A 16,997-nucleotide genomic window follows, 5' to 3' on the forward strand; every position below is an offset into this window, starting at 1 on the left:
TAGGGAAGAACCTGTACGTCGTAAATAGAAGAGAACCTGTACGTCGTACGTAGCGGAGAACCTGCATGTCATAGATTGGGGAGAAATTGTACGTCGTACGTATGGGAGGACCTGTATCTCGTATGTATGGGAGAACCTGTACGTCGTACAGAGGGGAGAACTTGTACGTCTTATGTTGGGGAGAAACTGCAGGTTGTAGATAGGGCACAACCTGTACATTATACGTAGGGGAGAACATGTACATCATACGTAGGGGAGAACCTATATGTCGTAAGTTGGGGAGAAAGTGTACGTCGTACATAGGGGAGTACCTGTACGTCGTACGTAAGGGAGAACCTGCATGTCATAGATAGGGGGAACCTTTACATCGTAGATAGGGGAGAACCTGTACGTTGTACGTAAGGGAGAACCAGCATTTTATAGATGGGGAGAACCTGTACGTCTTATGTAGGAGAGAACCAGCATATCAAAGATAGGGGAGAACCTGTACGTCGTACGTAGGGAACCTGTACATCGTATTTAGGGAAGAACCTGTATGTCATAGATAGCGGAGAACATGTACGTCTCACATCGGGGAGAACCTGCATGTCATAGATCTGGGAGAACCTGTACGTCGTACATAGGGGAGAACATGCATGTCATAGATTGGGGAGAACCTGTACATCGTACATAGGGGAGAACCTGCATGTCATAGATAGGGGGAACCAGTACATCGTAGATAGGGGACAACCTGTACGTTGTACGTAAGGGAGAAGCTGTATTTCATAGATAGGGGAAAACCTGTACGTCTTATGTAGGGGAGAAACTGCAGGTCATAGTTACAGGTGAACCTGTATGTCGTACGTATGGGTGTATCTGTACGTCGTACGTAGGGAAGAACCTGTACGTCGTACGTAGGAGAGAACCTGTACATCGTACGTAGGGTAGAACCTGCATTTCATAGATTGGGGAGAAACTGTACTTCGTACGTATGGCAGAACCTGTATGTCGTATGTATGGGAGAACCTGTACGTCGTATGTAGTGGAGAAAAGGTACGTCTTATGTGGGGGAAAAACTGCAGGTTGTAGAGAGGGTACAACCTGTACGTCCTACGTAGGGGAGAACATGTACATCGTACGTAAGGGAGAACCTGCATGTCATAGATAGGGGAGAGCCTGTACGTCGTACATAGGGGAGAACTTGTATATCGTATGTAGGGGAGAACCTGTACGTCATACGTAGGGGAGAACCTGTACATCGTATGAAGGGTAGAACCTGTATGCCGTATGTAGGAGAGCACCTGTACATCATATGTAGGGGAGAACCTGTACGTCATACGTTAGGATAACCTGTAGATTGTACATAGGAGTAAACCTGTACGTCATTCGTGAGGAGAACCTGTACGTCGTAGGCATATGGAACCTGTGCATTGTATGTAAGGAAAACCTGTACGCTGTAGACATGGGGAACCAGTACGTTGTACGTAGGGGAGAACCTGTACGTCGTTCGTAGGGGGGAACCTGTACGTCGTTCGTAGGGGGGAATCTGTACGTCGTTCGTAGGGGGGAACCTGTACGTCGTTTGTAGGGGGGAACCTGTACGTCATTCGTAGGGGGAACCTGTACGTCGTACGTAGGGGAAAACATGTACGTGGGGGGAACCTGTACGTCATACGTAGGGGAGAAAATGTACGTCGTACGTAGGGGAGAACCTGTATGTCGTACGTAGTGCAGAACCTTTACATCGTACGTAGGGGAGAATCTGTACGTCGTAGTTATGGGGAACCTGTGCATCGTATGTCAGGAGACCCTGTACTTCAGTGGCAAGGGGAACCTGTGTGTCGTATGTTAGGAGAACCTGTACGCCGTAGGCATGGTGAACCTGTGCATCGTACATGATGAGAACATGTACGCCGTAGCCATGGGGAACCTGTGCGTCGTACGTGAGGAAAACCAGAACGCCGTTGGCATGGGGAACTTGTGCGTCGTACGTGATGAGAACCTGTACAGCGGAGCCATGGGGAACCTGTGCGTCGTACGTGAGGTAAAAATGAACACCGTAGGCAAGGGGGACATGTGCGTCGTACGTGAGGAGAACCTGTGCGTCGTAGGCATGGGGAACCTGTGCCTCATATGTGAGGAGAACCTGTACGTCGTAGGCATGGGGAACCTGTACTTCATACGTGAGGAGAACCTGTATGTCATACGTAGGGATAACCTGTATGCCAAACGTAGGGATAAACTGTACGTTGTATATAGGAGTAAACCTGTACGTCATACATGGGGTGAACCTGTACGTCGTACGTGAGGAGAACCTGTATGTCATACATAGGGAGAACCTGTACGTCGTATGTAGGAGAGAACCTGTACGTTGTATGTAGGGGAGAACCTGTACGTCATACGTAGGGATAACCTGTACGTTGTACATAGGAGTAAACCTATACGTCATACGTGGAGAGAACCTGTATGTCGTCGGCATGTAGAACCTGTGCATCATATGCAAGGAAAACCTGTCTGCTGTAGGCATGTGGAACCTGTGCATCGTATGTAAGGAAAACCTGTATGCTGTAGACATGTGGAACCTGTACGTTGTACGTAGGGGAGAACCTGTACGTCTTACATTGGGGAGAAATTGTACGTCTTATGTAGGGGAGAACCTGTACGTCTTATGTAGGGGAGAACCTGCATTTCAGAGATATGGGAGAATCCGTATGTCATATATAGGGGAGAACCTGTACGTCCCACGTGGTGAGAACCTGAACGTCCTACGTGGGGAGCACCTGTACGTCGTATGTAAGGGAGAACGTGAATGTCATAGATGGGGGAAGAACCTGTACGTGGTGAGAACCTGAACGTCCTACGTGGGGAGCACCTGTACGTCGTATGTAAGGGAGAACCTGAATATCATAGATGGTGGAAGAACCTGTACGTCGTATGTATGGGAGAACTTGTACGTCGTACGTGGGGAGAACCTATACGTCGTACGTGAGGAGAACCTGCATGTCATAGATAGTGGAGACATGTACGTCTTACATAGAGGAGAACCTGCATGTCATAGATAGGCGTGAACCTCTACATCGTACGTTGGGGAGAACCTGTACGTCATGCATTGGGGAGAACCTGTATGTCTTACGTAGGGGAGAACCTGTACGTCTTATGTAGGGGAGAACCTGCATGTCAGAGATAGAGGAGAACATGCATGTCAGAGATAGGGGAGAACCTGTACGTCATGCATTGGGGAGAACCTGTACCTGTTACGTAGGGGAGAACCTATACGTCTAATGTAGGGGAGAATCTGCAAGTCAGAGATAGGGGAGAACCTGCATGTCAGAGATAGGGCTGAACCCGTACGCGTTATATAGGGGTGAAACTGTACGTCATGCATTTGGGAGAACCTGTACGTCTTACGTAGGGGAGAAACTGTAAGTCTTATGTAGGTGAGAACCTGCATGTCAGAGATAGGGGAGTACCTGTACGTCGTACGTAGGGGAGAAGCTGTACGTCATATATAGAGGAGAACCAGTACGTATTATGTAGTGGAGAACGTGCATTTCATAGATCGGAGAGAACCTGTACGTCATACATAGGGGAGAACCTGTACGTCTTATGTAGGGGAGAAACTGCAGGTCGTAGTTACGGGTGAACCTGTACGTCGTACGTAGGGAAGAACCTGTACGTCGTAAATAGAAGAGAACCTGTACGTCGTACGTAGCGGAGAACCTGCATGTCATAGATTGGGGAGAAATTGGACGTCGTACGTATGGGAGGACCTGTATCTCATATGTATGGGAGAACCTGTACGTCGTACAGAGGGGAGAACTTGTACGTCTTATGTTGGGGAGAAACTGCAGGTTGTAGATAGGGCACAACCTGTACGTCATACGTAGGGGAGAACCTGTACGTCTTATGTAGGGGAGAAACTGCAGGTCATAGTTACGGGTGAACCTGTACGTCGTACGTAGGGAAGAACCTGTACGTCGTAAATAGAAGAGAACCTGTACGTCGTACGTAGCGGAGAACCTGCATGTCATAGATTGGGGAGAAATTGTACGTCGTACGTATGGGAGGACCTGTATCTCGTATGTATGGGAGAACCTGTACGTCGTACAGAGGGGAGAACTTGTACGTCTTATGTTGGGGAGAAACTGCAGGTTGTAGATAGGGCACAACCTGTACATTATACGTAGGGGAGAACATGTACATCATACGTAGGGGAGAACCTATATGTCGTAAGTTGGGGAGAAAGTGTACGTCGTACATAGGGGAGTACCTGTACGTCGTACGTAAGGGAGAACCTGCATGTCATAGATAGGGGGAACCTTTACATCGTAGATAGGGGAGAACCTGTACGTTGTACGTAAGGGAGAACCAGCATTTTATAGATGGGGAGAACCTGTACGTCTTATGTAGGAGAGAACCAGCATATCAAAGATAGGGGAGAACCTGTACGTCGTACGTAGGGAACCTGTACATCGTATTTAGGGAAGAACCTGTATGTCATAGATAGCGGAGAACATGTACGTCTCACATCGGGGAGAACCTGCATGTCATAGATCTGGGAGAACCTGTACGTCGTACATAGGGGAGAACATGCATGTCATAGATTGGGGAGAACCTGTACATCGTACATAGGGGAGAACCTGCATGTCATAGATAGGGGGAACCAGTACATCGTAGATAGGGGACAACCTGTACGTTGTACGTAAGGGAGAAGCTGTATTTCATAGATAGGGGAAAACCTGTACGTCTTATGTAGGGGAGAAACTGCAGGTCATAGTTACAGGTGAACCTGTATGTCGTACGTATGGGTGTATCTGTACGTCGTACGTAGGGAAGAACCTGTACGTCGTACGTAGGAGAGAACCTGTACATCGTACGTAGGGTAGAACCTGCATTTCATAGATTGGGGAGAAACTGTACTTCGTACGTATGGCAGAACCTGTATGTCGTATGTATGGGAGAACCTGTACGTCGTATGTAGTGGAGAAAAGGTACGTCTTATGTGGGGGAAAAACTGCAGGTTGTAGAGAGGGTACAACCTGTACGTCCTACGTAGGGGAGAACATGTACATCGTACGTAAGGGAGAACCTGCATGTCATAGATAGGGGAGAGCCTGTACGTCGTACATAGGGGAGAACTTGTATATCGTATGTAGGGGAGAACCTGTACGTCATACGTAGGGGAGAACCTGTACATCGTATGAAGGGTAGAACCTGTATGCCGTATGTAGGAGAGCACCTGTACATCATATGTAGGGGAGAACCTGTACGTCATACGTTAGGATAACCTGTAGATTGTACATAGGAGTAAACCTGTACGTCATTCGTGAGGAGAACCTGTACGTCGTAGGCATATGGAACCTGTGCATTGTATGTAAGGAAAACCTGTACGCTGTAGACATGGGGAACCAGTACGTTGTACGTAGGGGAGAACCTGTACGTCGTTCGTAGGGGGGAACCTGTACGTCGTTCGTAGGGGGGAATCTGTACGTCGTTCGTAGGGGGGAACCTGTACGTCGTTTGTAGGGGGGAACCTGTACGTCATTCGTAGGGGGAACCTGTACGTCGTACGTAGGGGAAAACATGTACGTGGGGGGAACCTGTACGTCATACGTAGGGGAGAAAATGTACGTCGTACGTAGGGGAGAACCTGTATGTCGTACGTAGTGCAGAACCTTTACATCGTACGTAGGGGAGAATCTGTACGTCGTAGTTATGGGGAACCTGTGCATCGTATGTCAGGAGACCCTGTACTTCAGTGGCAAGGGGAACCTGTGTGTCGTATGTTAGGAGAACCTGTACGCCGTAGGCATGGTGAACCTGTGCATCGTACATGATGAGAACATGTACGCCGTAGCCATGGGGAACCTGTGCGTCGTACGTGAGGAAAACCAGAACGCCGTTGGCATGGGGAACTTGTGCGTCGTACGTGATGAGAACCTGTACAGCGGAGCCATGGGGAACCTGTGCGTCGTACGTGAGGTAAAAATGAACACCGTAGGCAAGGGGGACATGTGCGTCGTACGTGAGGAGAACCTGTGCGTCGTAGGCATGGGGAACCTGTGCCTCATATGTGAGGAGAACCTGTACGTCGTAGGCATGGGGAACCTGTACTTCATACGTGAGGAGAACCTGTATGTCATACGTAGGGATAACCTGTACGCCAAACGTAGGGATAAACTGTACGTTGTATATAGGAGTAAACCTGTACGTCATACATGGGGTGAACCTGTACGTCGTACGTGAGGAGAACCTGTATGTCATACATAGGGAGAACCTGTACGTCGTATGTAGGAGAGAACCTGTACGTTGTATGTAGGGGAGAACCTGTACGTCATACGTAGGGATAACCTGTACGTTGTACATAGGAGTAAACCTATACGTCATACGTGGGGAGAACCTGTATGTCGTCGGCATGTAGAACCTGTGCATCATATGCAAGGAAAACCTGTCTGCTGTAGGCATGTGGAACCTGTGCATCGTATATAAGGAAAACCTGTATGCTGTAGACATGTGGAACCTGTACGTTGTACGTAGGGGAGAACCTGTACGTCGTATATAGGAGAGAACCTGTACCTTGTATGTAGGGGAGAACCTGTACGTCATACGTACGGATAACCTGTACGCCATACGTAGGGATAACCTGTACGTTGTACATAGGAGTAAACCTGTACGTCATACATGGGGAGAACCTGTACGTCGTACGTGAGGAGAACCTGTATGTCATACATAGGGAGAACCTGTACGTCGTCGGCATGTGGAACCTGTGCATCATATGCAAGGAAAACCTGTCGGCCGTAGGCATGGGGAACCTGTGCATCGTACATGAGGAGAACCTGTATGCTGTAGGCATGGGGAACCTGTACGTCGTACATAGGGGAGAACCTGTACGTCGTTCGTAGGGGAGAACCTGTACGTCGTTCGTAGGGGAGAACCTGTACGTCGTTCGTAGGGGAGAACCTGTACGTCGTTCGTAGGGGAGAACCTGTATGTCGTTCGTAGGGGAGAACCTGTACGTCATACGGAGTGCAGAAACTTTACGTCGTACGTAGGGGAGAACCTGTATGTCGTAGGCATGGGGAACCTGTGCATCGAATGTCAGGAGAAACTGTACTTCAGTGGCAAGGGGAACCTGTGTGTCGTATGTTAGGGTAACCTGTACGCCGTAGGCATGGTGAACCTGTGCATCGTACATGATGAGAACCTGTACGTCGTATGTAGGAGAAAACCTGTACGTTGTATGTAGGGGAGAACCTGTATGTCATACGTAGGGATACCCTGTACGTTGTACATAGGAGTAAACCTGTATGTCATACGTGGGGATAACCTGTACGTCGTCGGCATGTCGAACCTGTACATCATATGCAAGGAAAACCTGTCTGCCGTAGGCATGGGGAACCTGTGCATCGTACATGAGGAGAAATTGTACGCTGTAGGCACGGGGAACCTGTACGTCATACATAGGGGAGAACCTGTACGTCGTAAATAGGGGAGAACATGCATGTCATAGATCGGGGAGAACCTGCATGTCATAGATAGGGGGAACCAGTACGTCGTAGATAGGGGAGAACCTGTACGTTGTTCGTAAGGGAGAACCTGCATTTCATAGATAGGGGAGAACCTGTACGTCTTATGTAGGGGAGAAACTGCAGGTCATTGTTAAAGTTCAACCTGTATGTCGTACGTATGGGTGTACCTGTACGTCGTACGTAGGGAAGAACCTGCATTTCATAGATTGGGGAGAAACTGTACGTCGTACGTATGGGAGAACCTGTACGTCGTATGTAGTGGAAAAAAGGTATGTCTTATGTGGGGGAAAAACTGCAGGTTGTAGATTGGGCACAACCTGTACGTCTTACGTAGGGGAGAACCTGCATGTCATAGATAGGAGAGAACCTGTACGCAGGGGATAACCTGTACATCTTACGTACGGAAGAACCTGTATGTCATTTGTAGGGGAGAACCTGTATGTCGTACGTAGGGGAGAACCTGTACGTCATTCGTAGGGGAGAACCGTATGTCGTACTTCGGGGAGAACCTGTACGTCTTATGTAGGGGAGAACCTTCATTTCAGAGATATGGGAGAACCCGTATGTCATATATAGGGGAGAACCTGTACGTCCCACGTGGTGAGAACCTGAACCTCCTACGTGGGGAGCACCTGTACGTCGTATGTAAGGTAGAACCTGAATGTCATAGATGGGGGAAGAACCACTTCGTGGTGAGAACCTGAACGTCCTACCTGGGGAGCACCTGTACGTCGTATGTAAGGGAGAACCTGAATGTCATAGATGGGGGAAGAACCTGTACGTCGTATGTATGGGAGAACTTATACGTCGTACGTTGGGAGAACCTATACGTCGTACGTGAGGAGAACCTGCATGTCATAGATAGTGGAGAACATGTACGTCTTACATAGAGGAGAACCTGCATGTCATAGATAGGCGTGAACCTCTACATCGTACGTTGGGGAGAACCTGTACGTCATGCATTGGGGAGAACCTGTATGTCTTACGTAGGGGAGAACCTGTACGTCTTATGTAGGGGAGAACCTGCATGTCAGAGATAGAGGAGAACATGCATGTCAGAGATAGGGGAGAACTTGTACGTCATGCATTGGGGAGAACCTGTACCTGTTATGTTGGGGAGAACCTATATGTCGTAAGTTGGGGAGAAAGTGTACGTCGTACGTAGGGGAGTACCTGTACGTCGTACGTAAGGGAGAACCTGTATGTCATAGATAGGGGGAACCTTTACATCGTAGATAGGGGAGAACCTGTACGTTGTACGTAAGGGAGAACCAGCATTTTATAGATAGGGGAGAACCTGTACGTCTTAAGTAGGGGAGAAGCAGCATATCAAAGATAGGGGAGAACCTGTACGTCGTACGTAGGGAACCTGTACGTCGTATTTAGGGAAGAACCTGTATGTCATAGATAGTGGAGAACATGTACGTCTCACATCGGGGAGAACCTGCATGTCATAGATCGGGGAGAACCTGTACGTCGTACATAGGGGAGAACATGCATGTCATAGATCGGGGAGAACCAGTACATCGTACATAGGGGAGAACCTGCATGTCATAGATAGGGGGAACCAGTACGTCGTAGATAGGGGAGAACCTGTACGTTGTACGTAAGGGAGAACCTGCATTTCATAGATAGGGGAAAACCTGTAGGTCTTATGTAGGGGAGAAACTGCAGGTCATAGTTACAGGTGAACCTGTATGTCGTACGTATGGGTGTATCTGTACGTCGTACGTAGGGAAGAACCTCTACGTCGTACGTAGGAGAGAACCTGTACGTCGTACGTATGGCAGAACCTTTATGTCGTATGTATGGGAGAACCTGTACGTCGTCTGTAGTGGAGAAAAGGTACGTCTTATGTGGGGGAAAAACTGCAGGTTGTAGAGAGGGTACAACCTGTACGTCCTACGTAGGGGAGAACATGTACATCGTACGTAAGGGAGAACCTGCATGTCATAGATAGGGGAGAACCTGTACGTCGTACATAGGGGAGAACTTGTATATCGTATGTAGGGGAGAACCTGTACGTTATACGTAGGGGAGAACCTGTACATCGTATGAAGGGTAGAACCTGTATGTCGTATGTAGGAGAGCACCTGTACATCATATGTAGGGGAGAACATGTACGTCGTACGTTAGGATAACGTGTAGATTGTACATAGGAGTAAACCTGTACGTCATTCGTGAGGAGAACCTGTACGTCGTAGGTATGTGGAACCTGTGCATCGTATGTAAGGAAAACCTGTACGCTGTAGACATGGGGAACCAATACGTTGTACGTAGGGGAGAACCTGTACGTCGTTCGTAGGGGGGAAACCTATACGTCGTTCGTAGGGGGGAACCTGTACGTCGTTCATAGGGGGAACCTGTACGTCGTACGTAGGGGTAAACATGTACGTGGGGGGAACCTGTACATCATACATAGTGGAGATCCTGTACGTCGTACATAGGGGAGAACCTGTATGTCGTACGTAGTGCAGAACCTTTACATCGTACGTAGGGGAGAATCTGTACGTCGTACTCATGGGGAACCTATGCATCGTATGTCAGGAGAACCTGTACTTCAGTGGCAAGGGGAACCTGTGTGTCGTATGTTAGGAGAACCTGTACGCCGTAGGCATGGTGAACCTGTGCATCGTACATGATGAGATCCTGTACGCCGTAGCCATGGGGAACCTGTGCGTCGTACGTGAGGAAAACCTGAACGCCGTAGGCATGGAGAACTTGTGCGTCGTATGTGATGAGAACCTGTACACCGTAGCCATGGGGAACCTGTGCGTCGTACGTGAGGAAAACCTGAACACCGTAGGCAAGGGGAACTTGTGCGTCGTACGTGAGGATAACCTGTACGTCGTAGGCATGGGGAACCTGTGCCTCATATGTGAGGAGAACCTGTGCATCATATGCAAGGAAAACCTGTCTGCTGTAGGCATGTGGAACCTGTGCATCGTATATAAGGAAAACCTGTATGCTGTAGACATGTGGAACCTGTACGTTGTACGTAGGGGAGAACCTGTACGTCGTATATAGGAGAGAACCTGTACCTTGTATGTAGGGGAGAACCTGTACGTCATACGTACGGATAACCTGTACGCCATACGTAGGGATAACCTGTACGTTGTACATAGGAGTAAACCTGTACGTCATACATGGGGAGAACCTGTACGTCGTACGTGAGGAGAACCTGTATGTCATACATAGGGAGAACCTGTACGTCGTCGGCATGTGGAACCTGTGCATCATATGCAAGGAAAACCTGTCGGCCGTAGGCATGGGGAACCTGTGCATCGTACATGAGGAGAACCTGTATGCTGTAGGCATGGGGAACCTGTACGTCGTACATAGGGGAGAACCTGTACGTCGTTCGTAGGGGAGAACCTGTACGTCGTTCGTAGGGGAGAACCTGTACGTCGTTCGTAGGGGAGAACCTGTACGTCGTTCGTAGGGGAGAACCTGTATGTCGTTCGTAGGGGAGAACCTGTACGTCATACGGAGTGCAGAAACTTTACGTCGTACGTAGGGGAGAACCTGTATGTCGTAGGCATGGGGAACCTGTGCATCGAATGTCAGGAGAACCTGTACTTCAGTGGCAAGGGGAACCTGTGTGTCGTATGTTAGGGTAACCTGTACGCCGTAGGCATGGTGAACCTGTGCATCGTACATGATGAGAACCTGTACGTCGTATGTAGGAGAAAACCTGTACGTTGTATGTAGGGGAGAACCTGTATGTCATACGTAGGGATACCCTGTACGTTGTACATAGGAGTAAACCTGTATGTCATACGTGGGGATAACCTGTACGTCGTCGGCATGTCGAACCTGTACATCATATGCAAGGAAAACCTGTCTGCCGTAGGCATGGGGAACCTGTGCATCGTACATGAGGAGAAATTGTACGCTGTAGGCACGGGGAACCTGTACGTCATACATAGGGGAGAACCTGTACGTCGTAAATAGGGGAGAACATGCATGTCGTAGATCGGGGAGAACCTGCATGTCATAGATAGGGGGAACCAGTACGTCGTAGATAGGGGAGAACCTGTACGTTGTTCGTAAGGGAGAACCTGCATTTCATAGATAGGGGAGAACCTGTACGTCTTATGTAGGGGAGAAACTGCAGGTCATTGTTAAAGTTCAACCTGTATGTCGTACGTATGGGTGTACCTGTACGTCGTACGTAGGGAAGAACCTGCATTTCATAGATTGGGGAGAAACTGTACGTCGTACGTATGGGAGAACCTGTACGTCGTATGTAGTGGAGAAAAGGTATGTCTTATGTGGGGGAAAAACTGCAGGTTGTAGATTGGGCACAACCTGTACGTCTTACGTAGGGGAGAACCTGCATGTCATAGATAGGAGAGAACCTGTACGCAGGGGATAACCTGTACATCTTACGTACGGAAGAACCTGTATGTCATTTGTAGGGGAGAACCTGTATGTCGTACGTAGGGGAGAACCTGTACGTCATTCGTAGGGGAGAACCGTATGTCGTACTTCGGGGAGAACCTGTACGTCTTATGTAGGGGAGAACCTTCATTTCAGAGATATGGGAGAACCCGTATGTCATATATAGGGGAGAACCTGTACGTCCCACGTGGTGAGAACCTGAACCTCCTACGTGGGGAGCACCTGTACGTCGTATGTAAGGTAGAACCTGAATGTCATAGATGGGGGAAGAACCACTTCGTGGTGAGAACCTGAACGTCCTACCTGGGGAGCACCTGTACGTCGTATGTAAGGGAGAACCTGAATGTCATAGATGGGGGAAGAACCTGTACGTCGTATGTATGGGAGAACTTATACGTCGTACGTTGGGAGAACCTATACGTCGTACGTGAGGAGAACCTGCATGTCATAGATAGTGGAGAACATGTACGTCTTACATAGAGGAGAACCTGCATGTCATAGATAGGCGTGAACCTCTACATCGTACGTTGGGGAGAACCTGTACGTCATGCATTGGGGAGAACCTGTATGTCTTACGTAGGGGAGAACCTGTACGTCTTATGTAGGGGAGAACCTGCATGTCAGAGATAGAGGAGAACATGCATGTCAGAGATAGGGGAGAACTTGTACGTCATGCATTGGGGAGAACCTGTACCTGTTATGTAGGGGAGAACCTATATGTCGTAAGTTGGGGAGAAAGTGTACGTCGTACGTAGGGGAGTACCTGTACGTCGTACGTAAGGGAGAACCTGTATGTCATAGATAGGGGGAACCTTTACATCGTAGATAGGGGAGAACCTGTACGTTGTACGTAAGGGAGAACCAGCATTTTATAGATAGGGGAGAACCTGTACGTCTTAAGTAGGGGAGAAGCAGCATATCAAAGATAGGGGAGAACCTGTACGTCGTACGTAGGGAACCTGTACGTCGTATTTAGGGAAGAACCTGTATGTCATAGATAGTGGAGAACATGTACGTCTCACATCGGGGAGAACCTGCATGTCATAGATCGGGGAGAACCTGTACGTCGTACATAGGGGAGAACATGCATGTCATAGATCGGGGAGAACCAGTACATCGTACATAGGGGAGAACCTGCATGTCATAGATAGGGGGAACCAGTACGTCGTAGATAGGGGAGAACCTGTACGTTGTACGTAAGGGAGAACCTGCATTTCATAGATAGGGGAAAACCTGTAGGTCTTATGTAGGGGAGAAACTGCAGGTCATAGTTACAGGTGAACCTGTATGTCGTACGTATGGGTGTATCTGTACGTCGTACGTAGGGAAGAACCTCTACGTCGTACGTAGGAGAGAACCTGTACGTCGTACGTATGGCAGAACCTTTATGTCGTATGTATGGGAGAACCTGTACGTCGTCTGTAGTGGAGAAAAGGTACGTCTTATGTGGGGGAAAAACTGCAGGTTGTAGAGAGGGTACAACCTGTACGTCCTACGTAGGGGAGAACATGTACATCGTACGTAAGGGAGAACCTGCATGTCATAGATAGGGGAGAACCTGTACGTCGTACATAGGGGAGAACTTGTATATCGTATGTAGGGGAGAACCTGTACGTTATACGTAGGGGAGAACCTGTACATCGTATGAAGGGTAGAACCTGTATGTCGTATGTAGGAGAGCACCTGTACATCATATGTAGGGGAGAACATGTACGTCGTACGTTAGGATAACGTGTAGATTGTACATAGGAGTAAACCTGTACGTCATTCGTGAGGAGAACCTGTACGTCGTAGGTATGTGGAACCTGTGCATCGTATGTAAGGAAAACCTGTACGCTGTAGACATGGGGAACCAATACGTTGTACGTAGGGGAGAACCTGTACGTCGTTCGTAGGGGGGAAACCTATACGTCGTTCGTAGGGGGGAACCTGTACGTCGTTCATAGGGGGAACCTGTACGTCGTACGTAGGGGTAAACATGTACGTGGGGGGAACCTGTACATCATACATAGTGGAGATCCTGTACGTCGTACATAGGGGAGAACCTGTATGTCGTACGTAGTGCAGAACCTTTACATCGTACGTAGGGGAGAATCTGTACGTCGTACTCATGGGGAACCTATGCATCGTATGTCAGGAGAACCTGTACTTCAGTGGCAAGGGGAACCTGTGTGTCGTATGTTAGGAGAACCTGTACGCCGTAGGCATGGTGAACCTGTGCATCGTACATGATGAGATCCTGTACGCCGTAGCCATGGGGAACCTGTGCGTCGTACGTGAGGAAAACCTGAACGCCGTAGGCATGGAGAACTTGTGCGTCGTATGTGATGAGAACCTGTACACCGTAGCCATGGGGAACCTGTGCGTCGTACGTGAGGAAAACCTGAACACCGTAGGCAAGGGGAACTTGTGCGTCGTACGTGAGGATAACCTGTACGTCGTAGGCATGGTGAACCTGTGCCTCATATGTGAGGAGAACCTGTACGTCGTAGGCATGGAGAACCTTTACTTCATATGTGAGGAGAACCTGTATGTCATACATAGGGAGAACCTGTACGCCGTATGTAGGAGAGAACCTGTACGTTGTATGTAGGGGAGAACCTGTTCGTCATACGTAGGGATAACCTGTACGCCAAACGTAGGGATAACCTGTACGTTGTATATAGGAGTAAACCTGTACGTCATACATGGGGAGAACCTGTACGTCGTACGTGAGGAGAACCTGTATGTCATACATAGGGAGAACCTGTACGTCATATGTAGGAGAGAACCTGTACGTTGTATGTAGGGGAGAACCTGTACGTCATACATAGGGATAATCTGTACGTTGTACATAGGAGTAAACCTGTACGTCAAACGTGGGGAGAACCTGTACGTCGTCGGCATGTAGAACCTGTGCATCATATGCAAGGAAAACCTGTCTGCCGTAGGCATGTGGAACCTGTGCATCGTATGTAAGGAAAACCTGTACGCTGTAGACATGGGGAACATGTACTTTGTACGTAGGGGAGAATCTGTACGTCGTTTGTAGGGGGGATCCTGTACGTTGTTCATAGGGGGGAACCTGTACGTCGTTCGTAGGGGGGAACCTGTACGTCGTTCATAGGTGGGAACCTATACGTCGTTCCTAGGGGGAACCTGTACGTCGTATGTAGGGGAAAACATGTACGTGGGGGGAACCTGTACGTCATACGTAGGGGAGAACCTGTACGTCGTACGTAGGGGAGAACCTGTATGTCGTACGTAGTGCAGAACATTTACATCGTACGTAGGGGAGAATCTGTACGTCGTAGTCATGGGGAACTTGTGCATCGTATGTCAGGAGACCCTGTACTTCAGTGGTAAGAGGAACCTGTGTGTCATATGTTAGGAGAACCTGTACGCCGTAGGCATGGTGAACCTGTGCATCGTATATGATGAGAAACTGTACGCCGTAGCCATGGGGAACCTATACGTCGTACGTGAGGAAAACCTGAACGTCGTAGGCATGGGGAACTTGTGCGTCGTACGTGATGAGAACCTGTACACCGTAGCCATGGGGAACCTGTGCGTCATACGTGAGGAAAACCTGAACACCGTAGGCAAGGGGAACTTGTGCGTCGTACGTGAGGAGAACCTGTGCATCGTAGGCATGGGGAACCTGTGCCTCATATGTGAGGAGAACCTGTACGTCGTAGGCATGGGGAACCTGTACTTCATACGTGAGGAGAACCTGTATGTCATACGTAGGGATAACCTGTACGCCAAACGTAGGGATAAACTGTACGTTGTATATAGGAGTAAACCTGTATGTCATACATAGGGAGAACCTGTACACCGTATGTAGGAGAGAACCTGTACGTTGTATGTAGGGGAGAACCTGTTCGTCATACGTAGGGATAACCTGTACGCCAAACGTAGGGATAACCTGTACGTTGTATATAGGAGTAAACCTGTACGTCATACATGGGGAGAACCTGTACGTCGTACGTGAGGAGAACCTGTATGTCATACATAGGGAGAACCTGCACGTCATATGTAGGAGAGAACCTGTACGTTGTATGTAGGGGAGAACCTGTACGTCATACATAGGGATAATCTGTACGTTGTACATAGGAGTAAACCTGTACGTCATACGTGGGGAGAACCTGTACGTCGTCGGCATGTAGAACCTGTGCATCATATGCAAGGAAAACCTGTCTGCCGTAGGCATGTGGAACCTGTGCATCGTATGTAAGGAAAACCTGTACGCTGTAGACATGGGGAACATGTACTTTGTACGTAGGGGAGAATCTTTACGTCGTTTGTAGGGGGGAACCTGTACGTTGTTCATAGGGGGGAACCTGTACGTCGTTCGTAGGGGGGAACCTGTACGTCGTTCATAGGTGGGAACCTATACGTCGTTCCTAGGGGGAACCTGTACGTCGTATGTAGGGGAAAACATGTACGTGGGGGGAACCTGTACGTCATACGTAGGGGAGAACCTGTACGTCGTACGTAGGGGAGAACCTGTATGTCGTACGTAGTGCAGAACATTTACATCGTACGTAGGGGAGAATCTGTACGTCGTAGTCATGGGGAACTTGTGCATCGTATGTCAGGAGACCCTGTTCTTCAGTGGTAAGAGGAACCTGTGTGTCATATGTTAGGAGAACCTTTACGCCGTAGGCATGGTGAACCTGTGCATCGTATATGATGAGAAACTGTACGCCGTAGCCATGGGGAACCTATACGTCGTACGTGAGGAAAACCTGAACGTCGTAGGCATGGGGAACTTGTGCGTCGTACGTGATGAGAACCTGTACACCGTAGCCATGGGGAACCTGTGCGTCATACGTGAGGAAAACCTGAACACCGTAGGCAAGGGGAACTTGTGCGTCGTACGTGAGGAGAACCTGTGCGTCGTAGGCATGGGGAACCTGTGCCTCATATGTGAGGAGAACCTGTACGTCGTAGGCATGGGGAACCTGTACTTCATACGTGAGGAGAACCTGTATGTCATACGTAGGGATAACCTGTACGCCAAACGTAGGGATAAACTGTACGTTGTATATAGGAGTAAACCTGTACGTCATACATGGGGTGAACCTGTACGTCGTACGTGAG

The sequence above is a fragment of the Narcine bancroftii genome (assembly GCF_036971445.1).
Source record: "Narcine bancroftii isolate sNarBan1 chromosome 5 unlocalized genomic scaffold, sNarBan1.hap1 SUPER_5_unloc_2, whole genome shotgun sequence".
Lineage (NCBI taxonomy): Eukaryota > Metazoa > Chordata > Chondrichthyes > Torpediniformes > Narcinidae > Narcine > Narcine bancroftii.